Below are 8,001 nucleotides of genomic sequence, written 5' to 3'. Positions count from 1 at the left end.
AAACAAGAAAATATGCTTTAAATACCGATTGATTTTTCTCAAAAACCTAAAATTTTATCAATATTCATACAATTTGTAAATATACGTATCAGTTTTTCTAATTTAATATGGCTCAAAGTTGCACAGCTGTAAGTCTCAGAATGTATAATGCTAACAACCATGTCTTGATACCTGTGATGGGTACAGATAGACTATAATGTAGCTTTGTGCTTAACCACAAACAAACAAATATAACTGAATGACTGATACGATTTGGAATTTTTAAATAGATCTTTCAGATGTTCATTCTTTCGTTAAGCATTTTTCATAAAGAGTAAAGTAGCAGTAATTATTATTAAGCAATAGCTTCCGTACACATATTTAAATTAATAATTATTGTCAAATATTACATGTATACTTTTACTTGAGTTCTTTTTAAAATACATATCATGAATAATAGTTTTTATTATAAATAAAATATCTTATTAATTAACTGTTTTTGAGCAAGTGAGGTAGAAAATATTCAGTGTCTAAGTTACTCTGTTCTTAAATTCATATATTTTTTTTTTACTAAAAAAAAACTTACCTCATAAACAAAGCGAATTTGATTTATAGATGAAATATTTGGTTAATAATAAATAAGGGAACGCCGACAATCTTTTTTCATGCTCGTTTGACTTATAGATAAATATTGTGTCAAGATAAAACGTTAGAGTTTTAAATAAAGTTAGAATAGAACATGAATAGATCTAATTATGTGTGCATTTTCATATTCTGAGTCTACTTAGTATATATGATAGAAATACAAATACCTGTGAAACAATTTTTTTCTCGAATTCTCGATTTTGAACAGTGACGATCACATGCTGATTATTTGTCTAAAGAAACTTAATACTTCTAGAAAAACCTCGAAAACGATGAGATTTCTGTGTCTCAGTACCACACATTAAATATGTGCATTGTAGGTGTATTTTTTGACAGAAGTCGTCTAAATTACGTGGATCGGGTTCGTAATATAATTATACTATTTGTTTATGTCTGAGTAATTCGAAAATTCACAAGTTAATAAACAGCTTTATTTGCGTCTCCAAAGCTTTTTACATTGTACATCTGAATGACATAAACCACTTAAAATGATTTTCAAATAATCATGTAAATATTCGAATATGCCATAAAATTTTAATCAGTGACTTATTGTTTTGTAGATTTATCGAACTTTCACAAAACTACAAGACAATGTATGTAAATGTACATCACGAAATATCATACTAAGATTTTATTTTTTCTCTAATGTTCTTAAAAATCCCTTTTCTCTATCTCGTTTAAAAAATAGTTGATGAATTACGTGTAGTATCATGTTCTTCTAATGTGACTGATCAAGATGTTTTTGTAAAACTTTCTTAAATACTTTAATAAATATATTCAATAAAATGATTTTTAAAAGTTGTAAAATGAAGTGAGATAAATTAACAACAAAACATGAAGTTAGAAGGCAACACAGTTATGGGTAAACAAGGTTTTTCAGAAGTCTGGATAATGGCTTATACTACGTAGGTTTATTCACCATCTGTGAAAACAATTTTCATTTCCAGTCACCTTACCCTTAGCTCTCTCATTACGTATGACTCTATAGGTTAAGAACCCAGATCTTTTTGTTACAATTCAGACGAAATGAAATAACATGTAACTAGAAACGACATCTAAAACTGACACTTTCTGGAAAGATCACGTTACAGAATATTCAGAAACGAAATTTTTCTACTAAAGTACCCATGGAAAATAAACTTTAGCCATTCAAAACAAAAAGTGAATGACGAGCTACTTTGGTAAAGAAAGTCGTTATTTTACCACTTAAAGAACGATTATCAGTCGCAGACCAAAATCAAATAGGGAAGTAAATAAATCTGTAAATTTTTGACACTGATTATTATATCTTTGCCGTAGATCTTTAACATGTATCTGCATATTTCTCTTTACCTAATAACGTTAAAGTGTAAAAAATATATGTTTAAATTTTAAAGGTTTTTAATGCTATATGTCATATAATTCTAAATCAGTTACAATAAAATCACAATGATTGGTTTGTTTTGAACTACGCGCCGTCCCTAATTTTGTAGTGTAAGACTAGATGGAAGGCAACTAGTCACCACCACCCACCGCCAACTCTTTTAGTAACAAATAGCAGGTTAATTATCACATTATAACGCCCCCACGGCTGAAAGGGCGTGCATGTTTCGGGTGGTGGGGATTTGAGCCCGCGACCCTCGGATTACGAGTCAAGTGCCTTAACCACTTGGCCATGCCGGGCCAAAATCACAATGAAAATTCTTGCTTGTGATCTTAGAGAATTTGGTTTGATTTGGTTTGAATTTCGCGCAAAGCTATTCGAGAGCTATCTGCGCTAGCGTCCCTAATTTAGTAGTGTAAGACTAGAAAGAAGGCAACTAGTCATCACCACCCACCTCCAATTCTTGGGCTACTCTTTTACCAACGAATAGTGGAATTGGTCGAAACATTATAACGCCCCCACGGCTAAAAGGGCGAGCATGTTTGGAGTTACTGGGATCTGAGAGAGAAATGAAGTTTTTGTCTATCCCTGTTGTATTTCCTAAGGATTTTCATTTCATTTCAAACAGATTAGGTCGATAATGCAAAAAAAAATATTTTCTAATAACAATTAGATTACTTGCAGTTTAAGCCCAAATTTACAAAGTTGGTTTCATTGCTTTGCTCTCCACGAGTATGGAAACCACACCGTTGTGCTTCTAAGAGCACACACAGAATAAGAACACATGAACATTAATTATTTTTCACACGTGCGGTATCATGACTTGATGAAATGTTGCACTCAAGTACAAAGAGATTTATATCTTCTCCATTTATTTTAATATATTTTATGATATTTTATACATATAGACTAATTGTACACAACGTTCACAATTATTGAGAATACAGCAATAAAATTTAATTCCCATTTTGTTTTAGAGCTGATGTTGAACCATAAGTCTTTTGACAATACGTTCTACAATTTGGACAGTAAAACGGTTTTACACGGACTTGTTGATAACGTGTATATCAGAGCAGCTTAAGCTATTTTACACAGACGGGTTAATAAAGTGTAGATTAAAGATGGTACTCTGGAGGCTCTTCAGATATTGTGAAATTAACCAGCTCGAACTGTGGGCTGAAAACCGACTCATTCCCTGTATTTGGTGGGCATAAGTGACCATCCTTTGTTGAGAAACTCAAACATTCATTTCTGGTTTCGTTTCCAACTTCAGAGTAGAGCTCAATCGAGTGAGTTGGGGAGGAAGAATTTGTAGAGAAAACTCGTTTTGACGTAGAAGGCGACAAAATTTGAATATCAAGGCCAACGGAACTGACATCAGTACTCGGCTTCCGATTGAAATTCGAAAAGCTTTGTTCTTCTGAAATTGTACTTAATTCCGTAAGTAACTGACTTTTTGATGATGCTGTTCCCTTCCTCTGACTGCTCGGAAGGAGCTGAACTCCTAAAGAAGAACCATTGTCTATAAGGGCAGTTGATTTGTTTAGTGAGGAATCAATGGTTCGGACTTTGATCGATCCTTGATGACATAGAGAAATAGCCCTCTAACGTAAAAAATAGATCAATAATAACATGTAGATTTATATTATATTTTAAAGGATTAAGTTCAACTTATATTGTTCTTTTTCAAGTTTTACATAACTTAACATAAGTAACATACGTATCTTATATATAGTTTCACTTTTAATTACATAATTAATATTTTCCACTATATTTTTGAAGAAATTTATTAAATTATTAAACATACTTAACATTCGCCTTTAATTGGTTTCTCAGATTCAAACAGTTGTTTTTTTATAAGTCGTTTAAGTGCTAAAATGTGTTTGTCTTATTTACGTAACAATCTTAATTTCATATAAATCAATTGTTAATTAATTAATGACTATAACAAAGTCTTAACGAAGTAAAATATGTGTTAAACCTATAACCAGTTCTTAATTGCATAAAATTGTTTGTTAGTTATATATTTAAAGGGTTCCTTTTTCAGACGATTTAAAATATGATATAATTATTTGCAAAGTTATTTCAATATTTGTATTATAACTAAAAGAAATTTATATTTAAATAGTGACAGTTGTTACATTAAAGGGGTCTTATTTATTAATCCTAAATAAAAAGTAATATTTATACTGAACTCGCTGTTTTTCACTGAAACTATATTACAGAACTCTAAAGGAAATGCAATTATTGAAGAGGATATATAAGTAGGAGAACAACATGAAAACCGAGCTGAAACGCTGCTCAAAGCAAAAATATACATTTTACCGATATCAACTAGTGCTCAAACAATTGCTGTCATATGCTTCATGTAACAGATGAAAGTATTACAGGAGGTCCGCGCAATAAAGAAGGGATTAAGTATGCTTTCGTTATTTTCATTGTTTTACGTGCGTGTACACAAATTATATCTGCACTAATTAATGTGGTGTGTATATAGACGTAATTAGAACCTCAAGAATAATATGTGCTGAAAAATGTATGATGTACTTTCGGCAGCTTTATGATGTTAACGTTTAAATTTATTTATCAAATCATCGTTTTTATTTAAAAATTATATATGACTGAAAAAGCAATGAGTAAAATGTATAACTTCCACGTTTTACAATTTCCTATATGAATACTTTTCAGTTAAATGTGTAACGCGCTTGAAGTATTTTTAGTTAGTTAGTTATCACCATTAGATTCCATCTAGGATCATAGGGCCGCAATCGCTTGCGGATTTTTCAACAAGTATTTAAGTGAGTAGGTTGTTAGCCCACTGCTCCGAGCCGGTGCTAATTTAGCAGTGTAAGACTAGAGGGAAGGTAGCTAGTCATCACCACTCACCGCCAACTCTTGGGCTACTCTTTTACCAACTAATAGTGGGATTGACCGAACATTATAACGCCCCCACGGCTGGGAGGGCGAGCATTTTTGGCGCGACGCGGGCGCGAACCGGCGACCCTGGGATTACAAGTCGCACGCCTTACGCGCTTGGCCATGCCAGGTCCGAGGTATTTTTAATATCCAATCAAATGTTAAACATTACTAATAACTTTTCAAACTTATTAGTTACCTGATTCTCTTCAAACTTAGTTGTGTAGAGTTCTAACGAAAGCTCCTGGTACCGTGAAGAAACACATAGCAAGCAATAAACCTGAAATGAATACGTGTTGAATTATAAACATTACAAGAGTAATGTTAAAAAAAATAACTTTCTTGTTTTAAAGATATTTGTTCCAACTAACTAAATGGTTGCTTTTGTCTTGTCCATTCACGAAAAACTAGTTTTCTGAAACGTCTGACGTGTGTGTTTGTGTGTATTTTTCTTATTAGGAAAACCACATCGAGCTATCTGCTGAGCCCACCGAGGAGTTTCCTAAAACGCCTAATGTGAGCACGAGAGTGAGACTTGGAAACTTCACATTTGAAATTGCTTTCAAAATTTTTATAAGACAAAATTAACACATACCCTCATTTTAATTCTATGAAAAAAGTTATAAGATAGTTTATTTTATTTTATTTTAAAGTTTTACTCTACTGTAATATTCTCCTCAGGTTCATTTTAGTATTTCATGAACATTGTTTAACATTATGATTTCCACTTTCCTGTAATTTACGCACATATTTGGTCGTAGAAAACAATACACAGACTTAATTTAGTCCTTTTTTTTACTAGAAATTTATTCTTAGAAAAAAAAGTAACATTTGACGACAACAAGAAAGATTAAAACGGTCTTGAAACTCATAATTGGTGCTTGATCTAGATAAAGATTGTGATAAAGATAAATACATTATCGTGTAAACTCATTTACCACTTAAAATCCTCCAAGGATTTATCTGAAGCTTCACCTGTTGGAATTCTGCTTTCAAAATCGACTATTATTAGTTAGCATAAACCGGTTATTATACATTAAATCATTAAATTCATAATTAATGAATAGATATTTTACCTTATAGAAGACCTTATTTGAATGGGTAGAATCAGTTCATGATAGATTGACAAGCTCGCCATTTAATTAGCCTATTGTTAGAAAGTTTGTTTGGATAAGTGGAGACAATGATTCACACGAAACCAAACTAATACGAGGCATCTTTTCGAGATTTTTTATTGTATAAATATAATCATCTGGTGAATAAGAAATAATATTAATCTAGAGAACAAGCTTGTTCTGAAGCAAAAAAAAATGTATTTCATAACTCTTACTGTTTGATTTAATATCTTCAGAGAGAAAAGTTTATATTCAATGGACGGTTACTCCTTAACATAAAAGTATTAAAATGTATTAGAAATAAAATTAACGATCAAATACATAGATAAATATCAGATTATTAATAAACTCAAAATAGTTTTCAGTATGTTAAGTATTTTATTGCTACAGCATCTAAAAGTGCTCATTTTTGTCGTTCGCTACTTTCATTGGGCTTGAAACACAAGGAGCCAAGTTGATTACGAAGCATTTACTTTAAAATCGGCTTAATCCTTTAATTAGCACAGATTTATTTCGAGTGAGTAAACCCCTTCCACTGTTTTCAGTTTAAACCTATTTAGTAAAAAAAATGTTGGAGAAATATATTTTGGACACATTTTGATCCTTCCTTCTGCCTGAGACTCAACTCCTTTTTAGGTGAGAATAAATATGTATAACTAGTGGTTAATGAAATCTCTTCAAGAGTTATCCAGAATAGAAAAATCGAAACTTTCCGTCGGCTATAAATACATTTCTATACTACTAAAATCTGCAAGTTACCAAATGATCTAAAGGCACTTAATTTTGGATTGACTTAATTATTATATTACAAGTAAGTATTAGAGTATGTGAAGTCATCTGATGGTTAGCAAAGAATTAATTAGGGTTTAATATAATTTTCTGGCTGTAGAAATCAAACGCGTAGACCAATAAACCATGTTTTCAATTTTTTTTTAAAATCCAGAGAAATACGACAGTTTATAAATCATTTCTTTTACATTCATGTTTACGTAGAGTTCTTTTTTTGAAAGGGTAAAATCTTTTTTCTATTGACAAGTAAGTTTATTATTAGCATGGTCTGATGGTAAAAATCTGGCTTTCTTTCTCTATTAAAAGCACTAATTAAATATAAAGTAATAATATTAAAATCCTTAGAAACATACTTATTTTTCAAATATTAATTAAAAATATTACCTGAAACAGTTAAAGTAACAGTATTTAAAGTAGTGCACTACAATTTTGCACACTTACGTTCAAAGAGCAAATGAACACATCCACAATAAAAACAACTCCCAAGACAGGGTTGTAGCTCTAGAAAAAAAGGTAAAAATTAATTTAGTTCCGAACCTTTTTAACGAAAATATCAAATACTCTATACAACCTACTATATGTTTACGGTCAGTTGTCTGAGTAGATTAGTCTACGGTCTGAATTATAACGCTTTTACCAGAATCACGAGAAGAATTATGCACTTTGTAGGCTACAACAAAGCATGACATCTGAACTACAGAAGCAAAAAATAAAAGATATTTGTTACTCTTAATTTTCCTTCCTTCTTTTACTCTTCAAACAGAAAACTTTCGGGGATCCCGCAGAAGTACATTTAGTATTATTTTGTTTCTGTTACATTAATGAATTTCACCTCAATATTAATGTCCATTAGTCGATATGAGATGTATTTTAAATTAACGGCAAAGAAGTGTTCATGCACTGGCCTTTGAAGTGCAAAACTCAACACAAAAGACAGCATAGCTTTAAGGAACTCAATTAATACATTCGAAACATTATATATATGTTATTCTATCCATAAGTGTCATACATATTTTGATAGTAACCGATTTTAAATTCAAAATAAACTTCATCTCTAATATCATATCAAAGATGAATAAACCCGTGTTGGCTGCATAATGTTAAGGAAGCAAGCGATTATAAAAATATTTGTATATTTTGATTTTTACTGAATGTACAGTATAATGAAATTCATATGTGTTTATATAAGGTGTC

The 8,001-nt window shown here is 31.1% G+C and overlaps 1 long non-coding RNA gene across 1 annotated transcript; it reads right to left on the bottom strand.

Moving 5' to 3' along the window:
* Nucleotides 1-2,948: 2,948 nt before the first annotated feature.
* On the bottom strand, nucleotides 2,949-7,341 carry LOC143254625 (uncharacterized). Its single transcript, XR_013030285.1, has 3 exons — nucleotides 7,249-7,341; nucleotides 5,103-5,183; nucleotides 2,949-3,591 (listed from the first exon to the last, which is right to left on the bottom strand). It is a non-coding gene; the product is annotated as an uncharacterized LOC143254625 (long non-coding RNA).
* Nucleotides 7,342-8,001: the final 660 nt, after the last annotated feature.

The sequence above is a fragment of the Tachypleus tridentatus genome, chromosome 6 (assembly GCF_004210375.1).
Source record: "Tachypleus tridentatus isolate NWPU-2018 chromosome 6, ASM421037v1, whole genome shotgun sequence".
Classification (NCBI taxonomy): Eukaryota; Metazoa; Arthropoda; class Merostomata; order Xiphosura; family Limulidae; genus Tachypleus; species Tachypleus tridentatus.
Note: the sequence above shows the minus strand (reverse complement) of the source record. Positions and strands in the feature narration are given on the sequence as shown.